Source organism: Crocuta crocuta, unplaced genomic scaffold (genome assembly GCF_008692635.1).
Source record: "Crocuta crocuta isolate KB4526 unplaced genomic scaffold, BGI_CrCroc_1.0 scaffold205, whole genome shotgun sequence".
Classification (NCBI taxonomy): Eukaryota; Metazoa; Chordata; class Mammalia; order Carnivora; family Hyaenidae; genus Crocuta; species Crocuta crocuta.
This window is the reverse complement of record NW_027530644.1, coordinates 3,599,149-3,625,349: the sequence shown is the minus strand read 5'-3', so window position 1 is coordinate 3,625,349 and position 26,201 is coordinate 3,599,149. Positions and strand designations below refer to the sequence as shown.

General features: G+C 37.7%; 1 long non-coding RNA gene across 2 annotated transcripts; it reads left to right on the top strand.

Annotated features, from left to right (window-relative positions):
* On the top strand, nt 1-25,557 carry LOC144235544 (uncharacterized). 2 transcript variants are annotated; one of them, XR_013336242.1, is made up of 4 exons: nt 1-157; nt 18,442-18,543; nt 19,594-19,696; nt 25,344-25,557. It is a non-coding gene; the product is annotated as an uncharacterized LOC144235544 (long non-coding RNA). The 2 variants fall into 2 exon arrangements; XR_013336241.1 differs by lacking the exon at nt 1-157 and having other exon boundaries at nt 17,387-18,543.
* Nucleotides 25,558-26,201: the final 644 nt, after the last annotated feature.

Here is a 26,201-nt window from a genome sequence, read left to right as displayed (position 1 = left end):
GACTGTGAATAACAACCACTGATTAAAATATATATGGAACATATTAATATGTTAATTATGCAGCTTAAGAAACAAGAGGTTAAGCTGGGCTGGGATTTTAAAAGATCGTTTCATAGAAGAGGTGACATTTGGATGAAAAGTCAGATATGGACAGAAGGTAGGTAAACCATAACTTTTTTTCTTTTAATCTTTAGCTCAAAACAAAATCTTGCCTTTAAGGTTTTTTTCCTGCATTTGAGATTCCTATTGGATTAATCTGGAAGAGATAACACAATTTATAATACCTGGAAATGTTCCATTATCTTCTGATATGAAACTCAGATTTCAAGTCTTGCTTGAAAGCTTGTATATTATTATAGATTATATATTGATATTATATATAGAGAAAGATATAGGTAGATAGATAGAGATTATACTAGCCTTAATAAAGAATTTTTGTCACAATTAGTAAATGCAGTTTAGACTGCAAACTGCCAAGGACAAAGTTTATATTTTATTCAAATGTGAATTCTTAAATCTTTACCATAGAGGTTGGTATCTAAAATATGTCTATAATATGTATTTGTCTGTTAAATGAGTGAGGTATTTAGGTTTACCCAGTTTATTCATTCCACCTTGTTTGTGGGGAAAATTCCAATGTTCTCCATTTGAAGGATCAAGCGTTTGATCTATAAAGGGTTTGGTTAGTTTGTGTTTTTGTTTCTTGAACCAGAACCAACGATTTGGCAAAGATGTTCAACAATCATTACTTTATAAGAGTAAGCTTTTAGGCTTTTTCCTTACCAATTAAAATGACGGAAGGGAAAGAAGAAAAGTGGAAAAGGCAAAGGAGTTGTGAGCACCTTAGCAGTAGGAGGCATTTTCTGTGCATGTTTGTACCCAGAACATCTAGTAAACCCCTATTCTCAGACCAGGCTCTGCATGGAGGACAAAATCGCCAAATGTGTCAGTGGGAAGGAGCAAGCCTTTCCAAGCTTTCTACACACCTGCTTTTTTGTAGAACAGGGTTGCTTTGCCATTGATTTGGTTTGGGTTGTTAACTGTTGTAAAAGCATGACTGCCAAAAAGATCCCTTAGAAACTTTATGTTGCCGCATTGCATCTTCCCAGCACCAAACATGCCAAGTTTTCTTAGCATTTTGTTATTGCTGTGGTTGTTATTGTTATGTAATAAAGAAGATATTCATATTCCTCCAGTGGAATTTTATAATACGTTTGGAAACAGTTTCCTAGGGGAGAAAATAATAGGAAGAAGAAAGAATAAACAGAAAACAAAACACAGAAGAGAAAAGAATATGGTGATATGAAGGCAAAGCTTTTAATTTCTTATTCATTTACGTTTTGGAGAATAAAGGGGAAAATGGAAGGCATTACATGGTGTTTAGCTGTAGACATGTATTTGTAAAACTGTTTAACATGAGGCAGCTATGACAGTAAGGTCAGATACTTAATTTTGGTATTAGAGAAGGGAAAGGTAGGATCCAGAAGGAGGAGCTGGGGCAGAAGCAGCTGTCCCAGAACAGGATGTCTGTGAGCTGAGCCTTGGTGCCCCTCAGGGGAAGGCCTGATTGTCCATCCCTATTGTTTCCGGTTCCAGACATGGCTCTAGGCTAGAGGGGCTTTTATTTTTTTTTTAATATTTTTATTTATTTCTAGGAGAGAGAGAGAGAGACAGCGCGAGCAGGGGAGGGTCAGAGAGAGAGGGAGTCACAGACTGAAACAGGCTCCAGGCTCTGAGCTGGCAGTCAGCACAGAGCCCGACGCGGGGCTCGAACCCACGAACCGCGAGATCATGACCTAAGCGAAAGTCGGACGCTTAACCGACTAAGCCACCCAGGCGCCCCTAGAGGGGCTTTAACAAATGGCCACTCTTCCTTAAAGGACCATTAGATAGACTCTTGAGGTAACTATATTATTCTTTTATTTTTTTAAATGTTTCGTTTATTTCTGAGAGAGAGAGAGACAGCATGAGCAGGGGAGGGTCAGAGAGAGAGGGAGACACAGACTGAAACAGGCTCCAGGCTCTGAGCTGCCTGTCAGCACAGAGCCCGACACGGAGCTCGAACCCATGAACGCTGTGATCATGACCTGAGCCGAAGTCGGACGCTTAACCGACTGAGCCATCCAGGCGCCCCGAGGTGACTATATTCTATAACAGACACATGGAATCCTTAGGTTAAGCCAAACCCAGAACTCCCAGATTGCTAACTGGACTCTTAGTAACTAACCATCCTGGCTGCAAAATAACCCAAAGAACTATGGTTTGAAAAATGGCTGGTACCTGGCTCAAGGTATATACATCTACTGATCATCAGAGTAATAGCTGCACTTTCTTGGTCTTGCCTCTCCCATCTCCAGCCGCTACATGACAGCCTTATCCCAGACAAGCCTGATTATCATTGGCAAAATACATTCCAACATAAACATGATTACAAAATTCATTATAAGCAGTGATTGAATGTGAACATATCTAAAACGTTTTAATTCATAGTGAGTTGCATAAAACAGCTGAAAATAAAATGGATTTGTGTTTTAAGAACATTTCAAGAGTGGATCATCACATCCATAGCATAGATGTCATCTTGAGTACAACAGTAATTTCAGTCAGCCCCTAGGATGCTGGAGCCATATGCCAGTGATCTAAATATGCACATCTTTTCTCAATGAAGCATTCAGTGACTTCACTTTGGTAGCTTGAAGTGGACTCTCGTGGGACTACTTATACCGTGGAAATTGTGCAAGGTTCGGATCAATCCAGTCATGTTGCTCTTTTAAAAAAATACCAGAGACTGGGTAGATTTTAAACAACAAAAATTAATTTCTCTCGGTTCCCTAGCTTGGGCATCTGAGATTAGGGGGCCAGCATGGTTGTGTGAGGGCCCTCTTCCAGACTGCAGACTTCTCCTTCTATCCTTACATGGCAGAAGGGCTAGGGAGCTCTGTGAAATCTCTTTTATAAGATCATCAAGCCCATTCATGAAGGCCCCACCTTCATGACCTAATCATCTCCCAAATGTTCCATCTTCTAACACCATGACATGGGTGTTAGGATTCTAATACGTGTATTTGGGGGGCAGCGTGCAGAACAAACATTCAAACCATAGCATGCTACCAATCACGGCCTTTTTTTTTTTTTCTTTTGCAGAAAGGAAGTGAGCCGCTTTAGCAGCCCACCATTGAGTTACATGCACATTTTAAAAGAAGAAGCCCAATACAAATATATGTCTGTAATTAAGAACACTGCTTGCTAGGTGTATATTTAAAAAAAAATACTACTTAAGAAACACAGTATTTTGTTACACTGCTAAGGCTCATGTCTCTTACTGTGTCAGTTAACCTCCCCATCTCTTTTCATCCCTCTCTCCTTAAAATAAGAATATAATAATACCTACGTCATACGATTGTTCCAATGATTAAATGAGTTCATGTATCTGATGCACTTTTAAAGTGCCAGGGAATGTAGGTGCTCAATAAGTATTTTCTATCGCCATCAGCAGATGAAACTATATGGTATTTTATAGTCTTCTCTGAAAAGACTGCCTATTTTCAGTGGTTATGTTCCTTGTTGGGCTTTTATATCTTTTAGAAGCCCATACCTAACTTCCATAAGTTCTGTGAAGATCCGTTAAATGAAAGCATATCAAATCACTTTGAAATGCATAAAGCACTATGTAAATGAAAGGTGGAATAATTATGTTTAAGGCATCATCTTGAATTTTGTTTATACTGCATCTTTGAAATGAGCATCAGATTTTTCTCTAGGCAGTTACTGCTCCTAGAGAAACAAACACAGATGGTGCCCAAACCTCCTACTGAATAGTTCTAGGCAATGGCATTTATCAAAGTACCGCAGGTCACTAAATGTGCAAAGACTCAAAACAAACCCCACATCTCAGTGTCAGGCCAGCATGGTAATTTAGGCAAATAAGCCTTTGTTTGATAATTCAGGGATTTTGTGATTTGTAGAATGTACTAGCACAACAAACAGAAGATCTTCCATGTGGGCTAAGTTTTACAAAATAGGACATTAAAATGCAATTTCTTCTAGAGGGAAAAAATGAGTTTTCTTTACTGATGAGTGTTTTTGCCAAATTAGAACTAATTTGGGGGGTGTGCATGCAGATGTTGAGATGTTATGCTGACCTTCTATCCACGCAAAGCAGAGAAAGAGAGGAGATGTGTTTTAAAGATGTTTTTTTCTTATAATCAAACCTTCTAAGAACCCATTCTTTGGAGTGAAGGCTTCCTTTTGTAAGCAAGGCAGTCCCATGATCTGGCTCACTAGAGGACAGGAAATTCTGACCCCGGAGGCTTCCTTTCCCGGAGAGCAGTCTCAGGGGAACCGTAGCTGGCTTCGGTCAATGAGGCTTGAGGAGGGGGACGCTGGGAAGACACAGGAGACGGGGAAGAAGGGAGCAGTCAGGGCACTTCTCTCGACATCGTTTGCCTCCTGCACCTTCTCACGCAGCAGTCATGTGTCTTCCATGCCCACCTCCTGCCAGTGAAGCCTGCCGCGGTTCCTGTTCTTACCTGGGAACAGGTAAGCCCCCTGCCTTACAGCAGCCTCTCCTTACCCTGTGTCCCTGCAGCTAGGCTTCGTTCCAGCTCGCTCCTGGTGCCTCACTTTTCCCTGGTTGGTTCTTCTCTTTTCTCACCTGCTTCCTGTTTTAATCAGTTCCCTGCATTTGAATCCTTCACTTAGTGAATATTACAAGTGGATCCCGTTTTCCTTGACTGGACCCTGACTGACCCAAGATCTAACAAAGGCCACCTGCTCAGCGGATTTCTTAGGCAAGTGACAGTGTGGGAAGTACAGTTCTTCTGTACTCATCATGAACACCTCAGAGGTCCGTCTTGGGCACAGACTCCTGCAGTCACCGTTCCCTTTGCAGTTCTTCTCCTTTAGTTAAATGATAAATCTTACCTTGAGCCTGTTCTGCACCGTATCCCTGAGATGGAGGCAGAGAAACAGTATTTTTCTTTGTTCCTGCTAACAGTGTCACAAGACTCCCGGCCATTATACTTGTCAGACTAGTCTGACCCCTTCCTCAGGCCACACCTCGCAAATTCACCTATAGGTTGTAGTTTTCACAAATGTTAATGACCTTCCTAGAAAGTCAAAAAGGATGCCAGAATCCACAGATTATTTCCACATATAAGAATAACAAGATTGGAGGGGCATCTGGGTGGCTCAGTCGGTTGAGCATCTGACTCTGGCTCACGTCATGATCTCATGGTTCTTGAGTTTGAGCCCTGCATTGGCTCGCTGTTGTCAGGATAAGAGACTGCTTCAGATCCTCTGTCCCCTTCTCTCTCTGCCCCTCCCCTGCTTGTGTTCTCCCAATAATGAAAACATAAATAAATATTTAAAAAGAAGGACAGACTGGAATATGATCTGTTGGCTGTTGCCATTCTAAAATTCTGTCCCTCTTCCTTTTCCATGAAAGGAAAACAACTCTGTATCTTAAAATAGTTTTAAGGAGTTTAAATTAGTTCTATGAATATAATCTCAACCCAAAAGTATCAAACTAGGGTTGTACATCCCGTGCATTTGTTAAGATTAGTTTGGCCTTTGAACACTGAAACATACCTTAATGCTGAGTTTATAATATTTTATAAAAGTTTTTCACATTTGTCCCTACACCTCATCCTATTGCATTGCTCACGGTGCCCCCTCCATCCTGAAATGATCCTGCTTCCTCTTATTTTCTTATGTTATCAAATCTCAGTCAAATAACCATCTTTCCAGGAGTGCTCTCTAAACTTTCCTCCATCATTGGGTGACACTGGTTGTCACCGTATGACACTGTATGAAATACATGCATATCTCTCTCCATCTTGAGTTAGCCTGTAAGCTCGAAAATGTAAGAACTACGTTTCTTCTTCATGGTTCTGCTGCTCCATAATTTCCTTGGCACCCAGGGATTATTCAAAAATAGATTTGTTGAACTGTTGCTGAAAGTTCCAAGGCCTCTCATGCAGGACAAAAATTATTTTTAAAATCATGGAATGAAACATTTGTTTTGTTTTTGTACTAGGAATATTTTACTAACACACACAGAAGAGACACTGATTATTTCACACAATGCCTGGTGTTTCCGCCCCACATATAGAAGTTATGTTTTATGGATTAGCAACATTGATAAATAGGGATATAGGCACACAAGTACTGTAACAAGTTTGGAACAGAGCTTCTCAAATCTTTGCCTTGTTTATAGTCTCCTTCAGTGTAAGTTGCTTCTTCTGTGTTTGGCTTCCTTAATTTAAGCCCTTATTTTCAGTGTCCATCTAAATATATTCCCACTGCCTCCACCATCAATAAAATAAATGCCATGCCTCTAACTCATTTCCTTTGAAAAGGATGAGCCCAACCATGCTCTGTTTATTCCATTTATAATGGCTCTCTTTGCACACTTTGGTCCATTACCTCCGATGTCATTCCTCATGCATCTGTTTATTCTACCCAATTAGACTCAGATCTTTGCGGTCAGAGGTACTTTTCTTTTATATCTCCTCACAGCGTGTTCACAACATAGACTTGTGAACTAAACGTCTTCTCAATTTCACTAGTGTCTTTGCTAGTGTTTTGAGTTCCTTGTCAAATGAACGTGTAGGTGTGTTCCCTCTGCAGTTATAGCCGTGGGCATTTGATCAACCACACAGAACACAGCTCTGAACTGTTCCTTTATTCCAGGTCAGAGAATCTGTGGACTAGGTTGGGCAGTAGAAGGACTTCAAGATGCCCTTTGCCACTTTTCTTTAAAGCCATATATCCCTAAGCTACTCCCCACCCAGAGACTTAACTTTGGCCCTTCTAATAGTTCCCACAATTGATCATTGATCCTCCGTCACTGAACTTGTTCATTTTTTTTCATAGCACTTAGGATAATTTGTAACTATATGTATGTATATATACATATGTATATGTATATAAAGTATATGTAGAATAAGCACATAAACAAAAAAGTTAGATTTCTATAAATATGTAAAATATATAGTATATATAAGTATATGCATGTATATGTGTAAGTAGTGTACACCAAAAAAAAAAAACAACAAACAACAACCATATGTGTGAGTCTACACACGTGTGTGTTTTATGCTTTCATTTTCTCTTTCCCTCCACAGTTTTCTTCACCATGACTTGCTTCGCCACTTAACACCCAAACCTAACACAGAGCCTGGTACATAGTACATACTCAGAAATATTTGTTGAATAAATAACATGTGAATGAGTGAAGCTATGAGAGCAAAGAATTCTTTCCAGCCTTCATCACATCAGATCTTACATTGTACTGACCAAAATGTGAAAGGAGACAAGAAACAGAAGCATAGACAAGTAAAGGAGTCCATGTCCTTCTCTCTACTCCAAAATTTCACAGCCTTGCAATAATGTCTCCTCCCGGAAGGAGCCTGCCAGACTTCTCAGTTTGTTTTTGTGTTTTGTCTGGAAACAAGAAAGAGGAAAACAAGAAAGTCTTTGCTGTTCACTGTTGATGCTACCCACTCATAAACACAAATACTTCAGCAAAAAGTTAACAATTTCCAAATAGAGTAGCAAAAACAAATTGGACATTGCTACATTTACTGTTGCAGCCTTCTGTTTCTTCTCTATGAGCACAAGCCTGATATCTTAAGGATATATCGATACTCTGTGCACCCCATCCCCCTACCTAAATTTCTGATCACTAAAAAGAAAGTGCAGGACATAATTACAGGAGTAAGCAGTAGGGTATGGTGGTTGACAGCAAGGGCAGTGAGCTGGACTGCCTGATTTCAAGTCCTGGCTCCACTGTTTCCTAACAGTGATATCACAGGCAAGCAGGTAAACTTGCTTTGTTCCTGTTCCCTCATCTGTAAAATGGAGATTATAATAACATCTAACTCCTAGGGCTACTTACTGGATTAAAGAAGTTAGGACATGTAAAGCCCTTAGCACAATGCCTGGCACATAGTGACATTCAGTAAATGCTCACTAATCATATTCTTAGTCTTTGTATTACTATTTTTGTGACCAATTCCAAATTAAGGCAGGTTTACTTCTAATGCAGAGTGGCTTAATTCCCACAAAGACTAAGGAAAAAAAAGAGAATGTAACAGTAAGTATAAAAGGGAAGATAGCCATAGACTCATTAGAAATGTAAAATGGCATGGCAGAAAGAATTCTTAAGGTTTTATTATATCCACTTGAGCAGTTTTTCTTTAATTCTTATTCCTGATAGAAAATGTACCTTCATATACATTTTAATTACCAAACGATGAAGATTATTCTTGTCTCACCTTTCTTGTTCTAAAAATTTTGGAGAACAGCTGATCACAATCTACTTTTTAATACCCCCAGCCAAAAAGCAAAAATAAAAACAAACAAAAAAACCACCCCCAGCCTTGTTAAGGAATCACAAGCGATTTACTTCAGTGATTTTCCAACTTGATCATTTAAAGGCAATTCATATTCCCTATAGTTGTTTGAATTCCTTTACCTCAGCAAGAAAGGCATTAGATTTTCCATGTTAACTGTATAACCGAATACAGTAACACCTTTAGCTCCTTAAAAAAGAGGAAAAAATCCTTCTCCCCTTGACTACAACTTTCCCTGCTTATTTGTTCTTTATGAAAGTATGAAATGTATTTCAATTAACAAGTATTTATTTATTTTCTATTATGTACCAACCACTACATTAGAAACTAGATTTCTTTTAAAAAGCAAACAAAAAAAGCAGTGAACAAGACAAAGTATCTGTTGTCATGAAGCCTAGAGTCTAGAGAGAGTTTGAAGCAATAAACAAAACACATAATATCTCAATAAAAAAACTGAGATAATTGTTACCCCAGAAATAAATGGAAAGCTTGAGATTGAATAATGAAGGTGGGTAGAGGGTAGAGTTGGAGCTATGTTAAGCCAATTATAGGAGACCTTGCTGAGGAAGTGACATTTAAGCAATACCTGAAGGAAGATAAGTCAACAGCCATTCAAATTGCTGGGAGAGGAGCACATCTCATGCAGAAAGGAGTAAAGAGGTTGTGGTGTGAAAAGGAATGTGCACAAGTCAATGGGTCAGTAACTGGACACTGGTGAGCAACGGGATGGAATGGTGTGGCAAGAGCTAGGAAGGCGAGTAGAGGCAAGTATAGAAATGCAGGGTTTTCAGATTGGGATGTTCTCCATGGGGAACTGGACGCTGCTAAAAGGTATGTAAACAAGGAGCTAGTGTAAGCAGGATCCATGTTTCAAAATAACTCTGCTTGCTGTACAGAGAATTCATGGAAAAGAGATATACGTAAAATAAGAAGATGACCTAGCAGAATATGAAGAGTAACCCAAGCAAGATAGATTTCTAGCTTAGACTGGAACGTTGGCATTGGAGATGTAAAGAACTAAATTATGAGAGATGCTTAAGAGGTAGAAATGACAAAGCTTGATGAATGATATTGGAAAGACAGGAACCATGTATGACTCTTAACTTTCTGCTTCAAATATCCCTGAATAGCTTCATTTACTGAAAAGGAAAAACTGAAGAAGTACCAGGACTTCCATCTTGATTGGGTCAATTTCATGATACCCTCATGAGACCACAATGGAGATGTTAAATAAGCTTTTTATTATATAGATGAGAAGTTGTTATATAAGTGAGCCAGAGATGGCCCCAAGGTCATTTCTTTCTTCACTGCAGGCTGATGACCCAGTAGCTCAAAGGCCCACCAGAGACAAAATCAAATATTTACACATCAATTTATTTTTAAAATAGGCCACACAAGCATTTTTAGCCATTTAGAGCCCTCCTGTTTTGCATTTCCTTGTAAATTCTCACTCCATATCTGCTAGCACTAGATGAGCCTCGGCCATGGAGACCAAATCCAGGCTGCCCTTCTGAACTTTCTGACCCAGACTGTCTGCCAGACTGGTGAGCCACACTGCCCACAAACAGAAGCCCCCTCTCCAATCTCTCTCTCTCAGGACTTCCATGTCCTCCTCCCCTTCTGAGCATCCCTGGGCCAGCGTGAGTGTACAGACACCTGCTGTGAGGGACTTTGGCAAAGCACTTATCAAAGCAGCTCCCAATAAAGTTTGTGAGTGCTACTGCCACCTTGTGGTCACATTTTTTTCCTAGCTCGGCCACAAAATTCCCTGAACGCTTCCTAAGGCTCCAAAGGAAAGATGTCCCCTCAGATGTCTTCTTGGAAATAATTAGCATAGAGATGGCATTAAGACTGAAGGGTCAATGACACTACTTCAAGAGGAGTGTACAGAAATAAAGCAGGAGGGTTAAGGACTAAATCTGAAATTTCAGAATGTGAGATCTAGTAAAGAGGAAAAGCATGCAAATATAACCACTTGGTTAATTCTATCCCTTGGGCCAGACAATAGCTCCTCTAGGACAAAATCCCGTCTCTTCCCCCATCAAGGCAAGCAGTTAGAATGACCGTCCTCTTCCCCATTCCTGTGGTTTTTCTATGTTCTTGCCAAACCACATATTCTTGGTTAGTATTTGTCTGTCTCCACATGAGGCTGTCCTTGAGGCAGAATGTGTGTTCTTCTCTAAATTCCAAGGATCTACCACACCACCTGACAGAAAGTTCAAAATACAGACTTTCTGACTGACTGAGCAAATGAATGAATTGTACAATCTGACTGTATTAGAATGGGTATAGGAAAGGGTAGCGCTGATAATGTGGTGGCAGAGAACTTCAAGTGTTCGGGGAACTCCAGGGCATCTTCTGTTTCCATGATGATGGTATAACTAGCCACTCCTCTTTCTCATTAAAAGGTCAGATTTCACTCCTACCCGACATACAGACATTGGGACACTGGCTTACATGTGCTGTACCATAGGAACTATATGTAGAGATAATGGAATAATATGAAAATATTTTAAGTAATTAGAAAGGCAGCTAATTTCACAAAAACTCAAGATGACATCATGCAGAGAGCCTTTTTAAAGTATACCTTACAATATCATTCTATTAATTTGGTTTTGCTTCTCTATATGAAATTTAATATAAAGAAAAGGCGGCATGTTAGGCCAATTTGAATAAGATCTGAATATGAGTAATCTCTGAGATAATTCTCTACTCTTAATTGGAACCCCTTTTTCTGATTTCAGTGCCATAGCTTTAGATTGTCATTTAGAGGGGCAAAGTTGGCCCCAGAATGCAATGGCTGCATTAGATCATTGCTCCCGTATATGTTTTTACTAGATACATGTATACTGTTCACAATTTGGCCTGTGAAAACAAAACCTAACTACTCAACATCACAGCCAGATGCATTAAAGATGATGGAGGCTAATTGGGTGAAGTGCATTTATCGTCACACAAGGTCTCTAGACACATGGTGGTACGATATCCTCCACGTCCTGAACTCTGAAACAGAACAGGTTGTAAGACATAATCGGTGAAACTTTTCAGTATAAAAGATAAATAACCATCAATTTTTTGGATAGTGATTATGAGAAGCACCCTGACTTCAAAATTCAAAAAATGTGCCTTATAAATGATTTTTTTAATGTTTTATTTCTTTTTGAGACAGAGCATGACAGGGGAAGGGCAGAGAGAGAGAGAGAGAGATACAGAATCTGAAGCAGCTCCAGGCTCTGAGCTGTCAGCACAGAGCCTGATGCGGGGCTCGAACCCATAAACGTGAGATCATGACCTGAGCCCAAGTCGGAGGTCAAATGACTGAGCCACCCAGGCGCCCCTATAAATTATTTTTAAAAACGCTGTGTGTCACAAGTAAAAACGGAACTGAATTAATTTCTATGCCAGGGAGAAATGGTTACCAGATGTTTTAGAATTCAGTATTTAACTTACGTAATTATCTATCATTACATATAACTATAGATAATTACATATTAACTTACATAAACATTATGTTTTATTGACTTATTGATATATGTTGGTGAAAATACTGAGGTTGGTACCTCCTCTGAGATATAAAATAAGTAAAATTACAGACCTCAGTATAAAAAAACCACACACGAATTTATTATTTTCGCCACCAGTAAACATATTTTCATAAGGTGTTAGCATTTATAGAATGTTTTCACAGTNTTTACATTTGAAAACACAGCATATATATATATATGTGTATATATATATATATATACTTATTTTCTGCTTGCTTTTTCCTGATAAAAATTAGATACAAAAGAGTCCAAATCAATAATCTTTATGATTGCATAGGTGATGAAGTGTGTTTTTCTGGAAGGTGAATATGGTATTGTGGTTGCCAGGAAACCTCAGGGACTTGGCTGAACATATATGCAAAAGCCAAATTACAAAGACCATAGTCTTCACAACTTTGTAAGTTCAAGAAACCAGAATGATTATCTTTTAATAATGGACAGATCAATAGTATGTATTGAGGCATCTTTCTATAATTCCCAGGTGTTTTACATTTCAATACCAAAAATAATGTCCATATAAATTATTTCTAATATAATAAATGGTCCTCTAGAGGTAAGGAACTTGTGTATTTTGCGGGGGGGAGGGCCTACCTACTTGTTTAAATCTAGAAGGGCTCTTTAAACACAAACTATTGTAATGCACATGCTGCTCTGAGAGTTTATTTAGTGTTCATTATAGAAAAACATGCCTCTATTTACAGCACTGTGTGCTCATTTACATAACATTCCTGTAACTGGAAACTACCAAAAGGAAAGACTGCCACTGTGTGGAAACATGAATGCTTTTTTGCGGGCCTAGGGCATTGACAAAATCATGCCATTACTGAGCAACTGAGCATGGTTCCAAGCACTTTACAGGGCCTGACTCATTTAATCCTCTAACAACCTTAGGAATAGCTGTTACACTACTTCTGTTTTACAAATAAGGAGACTGAGGTTCAGAGAGATTCAATAATTTTCCATAATCATACAACTTGTAAATGTTTAACTGTTCAAGGCAAACACACACAAAATGTGTGTTTACTGGAAGACATATAAGGATGCTACCAGCATCATAATCATCAGCCTAAAAAGCAGTTCTATTTACTTGAGAAATGGGGATGTTATCAGAGGTTATATAGAGAAAGTAAGGGTAAGCCATTATCACATGAGTTGGAAACATAAAGCTCAACTTTTTTGTTTTCCTGACTAATTTTTCTGAGACGTTAATATATTATGATGCTCCATAAGCTTCCAAGGAGGCATGGTAGTTTCCCCAACACATTGGATCACCCATTTCACCGCCATCCCCTTCCACATACAACTGCATTCCAGGAAATCCTATGCCAAATCCTGAGGCTATCCATCTCCCATGCCAGAGCTCCATGGACTACTTACTCAAATTCAAATGCATTTCCTTCAAGAAATCTTTCCTGTCTCCTTCATCCCTAGAAGAAATAAGTTTTTTAAATTTTTGAAATGTCTGATACACAGTAGTAATTAATTGATATGATATAAGTTCTAAAGAGGGAATGGTTTTCAACTACTATACACACACACACACACACACATATGGGTATGTGTGTGTGTATATATATGTATATCTGTGTGTATATATATGTATCGTGTATATATATATACACACAACACATATATGTCTATATGTATACAGATCAGAACGCACACACACACACCAAAATTTACACATTTAAATTATTTATCTTTTAAGTGGTCACCATGAGGAGCCAATGATCACCCAAATAATTTTTTAAATTCTTTTTGGGAATGGGCTTTTAAAAACCCATCTTGGGGCACCTGTGTAGTTCCATTTAGAGTCTGAGTTTGGCTCAGGTCATGATCTCACCATTTGTGGTTTCGAGCCCCACATCGAGCTCTGTGCTGACAGATCAGAGCCTGGAGCCTGCTTCAGATTCTGTGTCTCCCTCTCTCTCTGCCCCTCCCTTGCTTATGTGCTGTCTCTCTCTCTCAAAAATAAGTAAAAATTATTTTTAAAGTTTTTAAATAAAAATAAAAACTATGTGTAAATAAATAAAATTAAGATTAAAAACCACATTTAAGTGTCATGATGGCACTCATTCTTTTAGAATCAAAGAATTTCTGCAAAGAAGTAAAACTATTTGTAGCAAATTGAAATTGAGACTGTCAAGTAATGAAATTGATTTTCTTGCAAGACTTAGAAATTGGTTCTGAGAACAACACGAAAGTGGATTGGAACATATATGTTGGAATACGATGGTATTGTTTAAATAGACACATAGGCTGATGACATGCCTGCTCTGGGGAAGCAAATGCAACTTGCCACATTATGTGATGGGTTATATATTTACATACTTCCAAACAAATTAAATATGCGAAATCCTTAAGTATACAAGACAATTGTTAATAAAGGAATTGATGAAAATGAAAAGTGTACGTCCCTCCTTGCAGATAAAAATGAAAATAAAAAACTTCACTGCAAAAAAACAAAAGCTTCTGTTATTAAAGTAAAAGAATATCTTCTGTAGGAGTTTTTTTGGGGTTTTTTTTTGTTTTTTGCTTTTTTTTAAGTTTTTTAAATGTTTTATTTATTTTTGAGAGAGAGAGAGAGACCGTGACAGCGTGAGCAGGGGAGGGTCAGAGAGACAGGGAGACACAGAATCCGAAACAGGCTCCAGGCTCTGAGCTGTCAGCACAGAGCCTGACGCAGGGCTCGAACCCACGAACCATGAGATCATGACCTGAGCCAAAGTCGAATGCTTAACTGACTGAGCCACCCAAGCACCCTAGTTTTTGTTGTGTTTTTTTTTTTCTTTTTTTTAATCTCTTAAGGCATCCTTTGAGTTATATCTGTTAAACCCTAGGACTTCCCAGACCATAATAGAAAAGTGACTAAGTTTGACTTCAAGCAGACCTGGTTTTGAATCAGATAGACCATGTATAGATAAGTTACTTAATCTCTTCAAATCTCAAATTTGTCATCTAGCAAGTTATTAAATTGAGAGGAATAAATGTAACAATGTAAAGATGCACTTAGCCTAATGCCTGGTATAGCCTCAAATAAATGGTAGTAGTTTATGTAATAATTAGAATTTAAACACCTTAATGTTTAAACTTGTGGAAACACTGTTTTCCCTTGATCTCTATCTTTGAATAGAATTTTTAGTATTCCTTCTACCAGCCCGTTAACCAGTATTTACTAACCATCTTCTAAGCAGAGAGCACTGTGCCAGAGACTAGGGATACAAAGGTGAAATGAGTAAACTGTGTTCTTAAAATCTTAGGGTTGATTGGAGGGCCACCTGGCTGGCTTAAAAGGTTAAGCACCCCACCTCCACTCAGGTCATGATATCACTATTCGTGAGTTTGAGCCCCGTATCAGGCTCTGTACTGACAGTTTCGAGCCTGGAGTCTGCTTCCATTCCGTGTATGTCTCTCTCTCAAAAATGAATAAACATTAAAAAAAAACTTAGGGTTCATTGGAAAAATGAAGCTCATACAATGTTGCAATACCAGTGAGAAGACATAGTCCAAGAAAGATACACATGAAGAGCTGTATAAACTTAGAAAGTAAGAGACAGATTCTGACAGAGACAAGAAAGACTAAAGTTTTAGAGGAAGATGAAAGAATTGGAGGGTCTCAAGCAGAAATGTATAGAGAGGCTTTAAATAATTATAGCATTAATAAGCCAAAGAGTGGAGACCCAAAAGTAGAGTATTTTCAGGGAAGTGCAATTAGTTCTGTTGATTTATAGTTTCAAGTGCTTAAAAGCAGACTCCAGACACATTTGTGAGGCCTGAAATGCTGAGTGAACAGAAATGGACTTTGTGATAGCACTGGTAAGCCACTGCAAGGTTTTGAACATGAGATTGGTATAAGTGCCATATTTTAGGAAGCCTAATCTAGAACCATCTGATAGTATGTGTTGAAGAGGAAAAGATTAGAAGCAAAGAGACCACCAGGAAAGATGGTGAAGTAACTCACGGGAAAATGGAGGTGCATAGCTGTCAATAGAAAGAAAGGCATGTTGGTGATTCAAACCTGGGAAGATGAAGAAGCTGTGTTTCCTTATCAAGCACAAGATTCTAATTTAGATTCTATGCTTTTGGGGGTGATTTGGGCACGCTTTTGGAGATAACCAAGGTTAGCAGCTTTGGATCATCAGCTGAAGGAGTTGTAAAGAGGAACTTATTTAGGAGAGTGGCAACAAAGATGGAAATACAAGAATGAGTATTAGAGAAAGACTTGACAATAACAAGTCTAGTATTCAGATCACAAATTCATCTGTGTTCTCTTTGCCATCTTCCTATAGCATTTGCTACTTGGTAATGTCTACAGCTTCTCTGTCAACTTACCTGATCCCTGGCATGTCTGTTACAGAAAACTTTTCTTTATATCATATCATTTCTCTTCCATGACATTAAGGATGAGTGGATCCAGTGTGGCTAGCAAAGACGAAAATTTATTCTTTGCTTTGTACAGGCCTTTTCTCAGGATAAGAGAGTAAGTCATCTGGGGGCAGCAGCTGGCTATTATGTTGACACTAACGTTCTTCAAGCCAGACAGTTATGAATAATAAAAAGGGGGTCATTAGAGAAGAGGGAAAAGCCAGACGGATTCACTCAGCTCCCTATGGCTTCTATGCCATCCACAAGAGTAGCACATTGTGCAACTAGTACAATGTTTCCACATGTTGAATTGGCGCCTAAGTGTTGGGTTAAACATTGTAAAATGAAATTTTATCCAAGTCACTCGAGTCCCAGAAAGTAAATACATAAAATGACTGAAAGATTATTCTCCTATGATTTTCCTATAGCACTTTATATATATACTGGAACTTTCAGTGAAAATATTTAAATTTACACTGAACTAGAGTGATAGAGTATAATGACACTATGTAGCCTTCACTCTGCTTCAGTAATTATCAATATTTAGCCAATTGTTGCTAACTCTTTTACTATCCCTAGTACTTTTTATTAGAATATTTTATTTTATTTAAGTTTATTGATTTCTTTTGAGAAAGACAGCATATGCATGAGCAGGAGAGGGCAGAGAGAGAGGGAGAGAGAGGATCCCCATCAGGTTCTGCACTGTCAGCATGTAGCCCAACGTGGGACTTGATCTCGTGAGCTATGAGATCATGACCCGAACCGAAACCAAGAGTCAGACACTTAATCAACCAACTGAGCCACCCAGGTGCCCCATATTTCTAACTTTTAAAATCTATTTCTGACACAATGAACACACTTGTCATATCATAGATCCTTAATATCATCTAGTACCTATTCTATATGCACATTTCTCCAATTATGTCAAAGATGTTCCTTTGTAGTTAGTTTGGTTAAATCAAGATCCAAACATGATTTAGACACTACTTTTAATTATTATGTCTGTAAAAATCCTCCCTTCATTTATTCTTGACATTTATTAAATAAAAAACAAATTTTATTTCCTATTTTATAGCCAGGTTGCCACACTATTTTCTACTTATAAAGCGAAACCATAATTCATTCAACATCCATTCAACTACTGAATAATGAACAATTACTATGTATAGGACAGTATACTAGTGCTGAGTATGATTCAAAGATGTCGTAAATCATGACCCCTACTTCTAGGACTTTACAATCTGAAGGAAAAGGGAAAATAATAATGTACAAATATAATGGCAACAACATGTCAGTAGAAGTTAATTAAGTTGTATAAGATGCTGTGTTTTAAAGGCAAGGCATGATTTAAAGATAAACGGATTCTTTTTAGGGAAGTTGGCATGTGACATGTATGGTTTAGAACGACCAGCAATTCAATAGACATAAGAGAGCTAAAAAGAGAAACTCATTCTATGATTGAAAAACTTGAGGGGACAGAAAACAAAGAGCAAACCTTAGAGGTGGAGGAAGTAAGAAATAACATTCAAGAGATTATAAATGAAATGATTCAGCCAAAGCAGGACATTTGTGAAACAGACACATGTAACTAGGGGGCAGATTTTGGAAGATCTTGATTGGCAGGCAGATTGCTTGAACATGTCCTCTAGAACAGGGAACAGGGCACCATCAGCTCCGCTCAGTTTTCTATATATTGGAGACTGTTAGGCATTATGTAAAAATAGATATTCCATTAGTAAGCAAAATGCATCTGCTTATTTCAAAGGGAAGCTTAAAAAACTGTTTATGTATTCCAATAGCAATCATTTTCAAATATTTATAGCAAGCTGGCAAGATAATTTAATGTTTTATTTTGCCCAACAGCTAGATGCACTATTTAGATGAATACAAACAAATTGGAGCTGATTTAACCAATACATACCTCCCAGCGGCGGAGAGACCCTCATGGAACAAGGATTATTTGTGGCATAGTATACAACAATAACAACAACAATTCAACAAATCTGCCATAGGAGAAATAGAAGATAACCACTAAGGATAGATACACTATCCCTGAAAACCTCAGACTCTACATTTTTCATCTCCTGTGAAAATACAGTAATGTTTGTAATATGTCTTTGTTTTTGCTTGCCAACAATAAGTATATACTGACCCATATATTCTCTCTTTACTAGCATAATGCGAAATGATTTGCATCATTAAAAGATCCTCAAATGACAGGTGAATTTTCAAAGCTTTCAAAGAAAGTATATACTGAACTTAATGTAGCTTGATTGGTGAGTATTTTCTTCCTGCATGCTGATTGTACATATTCCATATCACATAGATTTTAAAGTACTTTTGAGTGCCCACATACACCAGAGTTTGTGCTAGACTTCGGAGGAAATAAAATTCTGCATACAGTGGCGTCCTGTTATTCCAGAGGCTTAGATCCTAATACACATAACTAAACATAAACTTATTGAAGTAAAATTATGAGTAGGATTGAAATGGAGGTATCAAATTGGGTTAAGTTAAGGTTTTCAACAGTGGCACAATTGACACGTTGGACCCTATCATTCTTAGTGGTAGAAAACTGTCCTGTATTGTGGGATGTTTAGCAGTGTCCCTGACTTCTGCTCACTAGAGCTAATAGCACCTTCTCCCTAGTGACACCCAAAAATATGTGCAGATATCGCTCATATCCAAAGACCGAGTGAAAAATCACCTGTAGTTTCAAACTTCTGTATTGGATGGAAAGTCTTATGTGCATCTTGCTAATGAAGAGAATTTGCAGTTGGGGAAATCCGGGAAAGTGCATAGAGGAGAGGGTGGCTGGTAGAAGTAGGCTGAGAAGAGGAGAGCTTTTCAGGAGTAGAAAAGAGAGTGAGAAAGTGGCCAAACTGGAGATGAGAAGCCAAGTGGATAAGTATAAATTATGTTCCAGAGTCACACGCAGCAGTCAGTGTTCCGGAGGTGGTTAATACAGAAAAATTGAGCAAGCAAAAAGCAATCAAATCATGGAGGTCCTTGATTATATGAAATAAAAATATTCTTTTTCATTTTGTAGGGATGTCATTGGAAAATATAAGTGAAATGAATAAAGCATCATTTGGAGATGTTAAAATGGCAGTTCTGAGCAGAATGATATGGGCAAATGAGAAAGTCCATTTTAGGTGTGGGACTCAGTTAAGGACATAATTTGGCAGAAATTGGAGAATGTATTTGTGGGAGATGTATTTCTCAACACAGGATGAGAGAGGAAAAACAAGTGAAGAAGCAAATTCAAGAGCTTGTTTCTATATTTGATCTCATAAACTGTTGTTGAAATTGTTTTTTCATTATAGAGTTGACACTTCATAACAGAGCTGATTGGCAGATGTGCCCAGATTCTCTGGGATTCCATGAAGTGGAAAGCTGTAATTGATGCTGAAGAGTATAAAGACAAAGGTGATATTATTCTCAAAAATAACTCTCTAGTGACATAGAAACTATGAATGAATCTAGGCATTTAAATAATCTTGCTGATGAAAAGTATTCAATTAAAATTCCAAGGCCTATTGGGGCACTTGGGCGGCTTAGTCATTTGGGCATCTGACTTCACCTTAGGTCATGATCTTGCGGTTAGTGAGTTTCGGCCCCACACAGGGCTCTGTGCTGCCAGCTCAGAGCCTGGAGCCTGCTTCACATTCTGTGCCTCCCTCTCTCTCTGCCCCTCCCCTGCTCACACTCTGTCTCTGTCTCAAAACTAAATAAATATTATTTTTTTATTCCAAGTCCTGAAATTAATATTTATCGACATTAAGGTTCGCACCACACGACCAGACTGTTGAAAGTCTCCTAATCTCTCTCATGCCTTTATGGAATTTTTATCTAAGTTTATCTTCATGTCCCCACTTGGAACATGAACTCTTACAACAAGACATAATTCATTTCCATGTGACATGCAACTGTGATACTAGAACCTCAGAAAACCCCATCTAAAGGGTTAAAATACATACTCAGTATTACTCTTGATTTGTAACTACACTGTTCATTTGCCCTGAAAATATTTACTATCCCTTTGAATATTAAAACTCTCTTGTTCAGATGATATGGTATTACAAATAAGGAATAAAGGAAGCAACAAAGAGAAAGGCCCAGTGAATCATCACTCCCCCTACCCCCCATCTCCTTCCATCCTTGCCCAAGTCACCTCTGACTTAGATCCAAGAAAGGGACACGTTCTGAAATCGAAGAGACCTTCGAGTCTTTATTTGCCAACAGGCTAGTATTTTCATTTTAGAAATTCTTAAACTTACCTTATTTGAGATTATAATACCAAAAAATTGGTACTATTTTTTGGTATTACTATTGCCATTTTTTTAAAAATGCACTTTTTAAAAAATATATATTCAACAAGAGATTAACTGAATAGAAGGAAATAAGGATCTAGGAAAATCAGTGGAAAAAATCTAATCTCAGGCATAAGAATTTTGAATAAGCAAACTCTAGTTTCATAAGCAGGGAATTAAATATTGGTGAAAATTGAAGAAAGGATTTTTGTTTTGTTTTGTTTTTCCTGGCAGTTAGATATAAAATAGGTAATAATTGGAAGAAACTTGAATAAGTGAGACAAGTTAAGAGACTGAGGCAATAATCCAGATGTTGCTCATTTATCAAAAGCAATTTATAAGGATCCTCAGTATTAATGGCACTTTATTAGATACAAATTAATGCTTACTTGAACTCGGGCAGTGACTGCTGAAATGGAAATGATCCTACTGAATATTAATAAAATGATTAAACCAGCTCACTGCCCATTTTTTTCACGAAGCCTTTATTCCTACATTTATTAGACTTTACATATTTGAAATGGATCCACAGTTGGGGATGCTTTCTTAAAATAAGCTGCATTAATAATCATGAGGAGACTTTTGCTAATAGTTGCCGATCAACTGCTTGTAGTCTGTACCAAGATAACATATTTTTTCTGTGTGAAACAACACCAAGTTATAAAGATGAGAGGGAAGAAGGTTGGTGGGGAGCAGTGCAACTCCCTCCAAGTTTCATCAAAGGTTCTATTTCTGTCAGTCACCAGAGAATTGAAATCCATCCCAGTCTTACAAGAATGCTTTTAGTGAGTTGTGACTGTGTTCATTAAAAGAAATGAATGAGCCAAATGGCCACCATTATTGATCACTTCTGCCCTGTGGCTTTAGACTGGAAATGGTTTTCAAGGGTCCCGAAAGTGATTTCCAATTTTTTTTTTTATTAATTTCATCTGCAGCACTGTGGACTCAACTCATTCTAGCCACGTCTGATCTGTACCATCAGGTCACTGGGAGTAACTGTTAGTGAATAAAGAAACTGCCAATGAAAGATTTTTTTTTGAGAGAGAGAGAGAGAGACTTTTAATCCTTCTGTATAACTTAAAATTTACTCATATTGTTAGAAAACTCAGTTTTAGTCCCACTTCTGATTTTGACTTAAAGTATGAATCTAAAACAAAAAAAAATCTGAATGATCCAAAAAATCTAAAAATATGATTGAAAAGTGAAATTTCTCAGTCATTCTTCTAGCTTGTCATCATAACGTTCACCATTTGAAATTGTTGAAGTAATAGTAATTACATTGACATGCTTTTTCAGTATTTTATAAAATTGTTAAGTGATACAAATGAAATGAATTTCTTTTATGTAAGTTCTTCTTGGAAGGAAAAAATATTTAAACATCATCAGTGATCATATTCATGTATTTTAAGGGCTTGATTAATAAAAAGTATCTCATTCTATGTGTTAATATATATACTCTTTTATGAAGAAATGTCCATGGGCCCCATTCTTATTTCTTCAGTCTTACAGCCAACAAACATTTGTTGATACTGCTGATTTGTGTTAGATGCAGTACAAGGAACTAGGTGTATAAGTACAAGGAATGAGCGTGTATAGGACGGAGCTCCCCATTTTCAGGGAATTGACAATTAAACTGGTACAATGCAGAAAAATATAAAAAGTGCTATCACTGAAATGAGTACTTAGAATACATAAGTCAGAGTACAAGTTTTGTATCCTTTTTCCTCTCTATTTAAAATTCTGACAACAAGAATCTCATAATTTTCCTACGAAAATGGCACCATGAAGATGAGGCTTCTATAAACTGTTCGATATCCTCACAGCATCTATAGAGCCTGAAGAAACCTACAGTTAACTAGCAGTTTCTTTTACATAAATTGACTAAATATTTCCCATATTCTGACAGTGCTATGAAACCCACTACATTTTATTTGGGAATTATCTTTCTGAGTCAAAATCTTATTGTTGTTTTTTTCCCTATCTCTCTTTCTTTCCCAATTTTCTCCTCAATAAGTCTAAAAGCAGTTCTTTTATTTCTCTGAAAAATATGATTTATCTGCTTTCGAAAGAAAAAAAAGAAACACTGAAAAACCTGTGGTGCATTTTCTGCTTCAGTAAATGGGTCACACTTTGTCAAATTCTGAATATATTAAGCTTTTGTGAAGTTCTGCTTTTCTCAAATACTAGGTTGCTACACTGGATATTAAAGGGTCATTTATTTTGTTCTAAGTAAGCTTTTACTCAGTTCTTTTTTTTTTACCTCAAATCATGAATACTTCAGAAACATAACTCAGATAAATTAGAATGTTTAAAGAAAGAGAATATTGGTTTTCATTTATATTTGCGAAATTGCATGCTGCCCTTCATATGTAGAGATGATTATTTCAAGCTGAGATCTGTAAGATATCTGCTTTGTTAATTTTCTTGTGGCAGTGATGAATTTGATGCAATCCATCCCTAAGAAAAATTGCCCTGTCAGAAAGTAGCTTCTACCAACAGGCAGACCGACATTTGCCGTCCTCACAGGGACTGACCCTAAACCACGGGCACCAACAAATATTACAACATATAAACAAAGATAGAAAGTATGTATAATGTATAATATGCCTTTTGCAATCAATTGCCTAAACATTTTTAATTGAATGTGAACATTTAATTTTTGTATCCAAACTATTTTTCAAAATTGTTTATGCTATAACCTTCTTAAGGAAGAACTAATATTATTCTATCAAACTTTCCAACTAAAATGATAGAATACAATATGTGAATATTCTTTTTTAAATAATTTTTTTATTTTAGAGAGACAGGGAGAGAGAGGAGAGAGAGCGAGGGCGAGAGAGAGAGAGAGAGAAGGGCAGAGGCAGAGGGAGAAAGAATCTTAAGCCAGCTCTACACCCAGCAAGGAACCCAACAACACAGGGCTCCGTCGCCATGAGATCATGACTTGAGCCAAAATCAAGAGTCAGATGTTTAACTGACTGAGCCACCCATGTGCCCTACAATATGTACACATTCTAATTTAAGAAATATCTGTTCTAATAATGTACCCAGCATAATATCTAGAATAACACAAGTGCTCATTAAGTATTTCCTTCCTCTATTTCTCCATATTTCTCATGATAAATTATTTTGAAAGGGTTTAATTCTCATACTGGGTCCATTCTCAGTGCCACGTAACGCACTTTTTTTCCCCTGAAGAGCATTTAGTATTAAAATAATATTTACCAATTACCAGGTGTATTAAACTTTATTTCGACTTGCACATTTCTACTGGCCATCCTCAAGTTATCTGGTGCCAGTCTTTTCACAAACACAGTCATTTCCATTTTCTTTCAGAACATTTTCATAAAGCTGGAAAAATAACACCAGCCATGTTAGAGGAATACTAAGGATGTAAGTGGACCCTAATGCCCATATCTGGCAACTAACTTTTACCTTCTCTATTTAATCTATTTCCATGTCTCTTTCAAATCCTTATTTACATCTTCAGAGAGTTTCATAGTTTTCAGACCAGTTATCAGTTGGGTGCTCCTGCTGTTTGATATATGGCTTACCAGTTTCAGCCAAATGCCCATTCTTGAGGAAGAAACATTTGAAACAAACTCAGAATCCAGAATCACATTCTGACAATTTGTGCTGTCCTCACAACCACCATCCTCCAGTGAGGTCTCCATTGTTTCACACACAAGTGGTTGCCATTGCTTACCTCCCTGCCTCCAATCCCTTTTTACCTGATTGCCCTACGGACAGAAAACTTTAGAAGCATTTCCATCATAATGTTGCTCCCAGCTTGAAAACTTAAATTATCTTCCATTTCTATCAAGTCAAACTAACTATGTACATTTAAGGCCCAATCCTAACTCATCTTTGAATGCCACTGATATATTTATTGTCAAAACTCAACAGACAGCCTTCTACACAAAGTCATGAGCACATATGTTAATTAAATTTGGCTCAGCCACTACTGTTTTGAAAATATTTTCTGACCCTTCTCCCTTGTTCCTGATTTGGGTGAAGTATACCTCCCCTCTCAGTGTACCTCCAGCAAATCTATCAGAAAATGGAACATACTGTATTATCATTTTTCACTTGTCTGTATCCTCCATTAGAATGTAAGCTTCTAATGGGCAGAAAAATGTCCTATTCATCTTTATAGCTCTATTACCTGCCAAAGTAGTGGTATGTAGGAAATGCTTAAAAATGATTATTGAAAGAATGACATTTCCTAAATAAGGTACTATATTTCTGATTCCAAAAACTTACTGATGTATCTCTTCTAGGTAAAATGCTGTCTTTATCTCTTTGTCTTTCTTTTTCTTCTACCTCCTAAATAGTGCCTCTCACTAAGCCACAAAGAGACTAATAGGTAGTATATGAAGAATCCTGACCTAGGACTGCAGCACTCAACTCAGCCCTAGACACACGCACCAAACTCCGAGATGTCATTCTTTGGGGTAGTTTATATCCCCCCATACATAGATCCCAGTTCTTCCCTTTTAGTGATATGCTGAAACCCATTCCCTGCTCATCACTCTTGCCACTCCCTCCTGTCCACTTCTTCTTTTGCCCAATGTCCAAGGACCCCTGAAACAGAAAACCCACTCCACTGGTACCTATTCTGCATTCTACACTTCAGGCAATAGTTCAGAATTTACTCTGCTCTGTAGATATATACCAAATTGATGCCATAATACAACCCTTTACTGTATGTGAGATATTTCCCAAGAAGCCTCTCTCAATATGTACCTCTGGTTTGGTTCTAGGCACTTTCTTCAAAGACAATCCTAGTCACTGCAGGCAACATTGGAACCTTCAATAGTTGGAGCTGGAGGCCTTCACCAGAAAGCAGTCTTTCACCTATGTTTTTGCTCTACCTTTCACTCCTAGTATCAGCTTTGGTACAAGTATGATCCTCAGTTATCAGACCCTATCATACATCTGTAAACTTTGAAAATAAAGAGGTGTTTAAAATATGTACATTATCTACATTTCTTTCTACTAGTCTGATTTTTTACCAGCTCAGTATACTGTTTAACAACTAAATCAAAAGACAGGAATAAGAAAGTAAAAATAAATGAAAATTTCAGTCACTGTCTCATTTTATAGACTTGTACGAGCACACAGTGAAGGCACACACGAGTTGTGTGTCAGCTTTATTTCAGTCATAAAGCAAGGTTAACATACTTATGAAGCAGGTTCAGGATTCCAAACTCAATGACGTTTCACCACGTGATTAACTTGGCTTCTTACACAGCACACAAACCAGAGCACAAGACAAGTCATACAACAAACAAGATACACAGGGTTAGAAAGTTAATGAACCAAACACAAAGTCAGTCTGTGGGCACACAGATGAGACAGGGCCTCAGTTGGGTCCGGGTCAGCTCTTGGCACTTACTGCTTATGATGTTCAAGCAGTGAAGGATCTCAGTTCTGTTCAGAGATCAACTGAGCAGAGCCTTCGGCGGCAGCTGCTTTTTTAACTGATCAGACATAGAGGGATCATGGTTGAAGAGTCTGACAGTTTGCTACAAAAATCCCTTTTTAGACGGATTTAATGATTTTTGGGTCCCTACAGACCTCCTGTGCTTTTGCTTGTAATCAGTTCTAGGGTGTTGGCT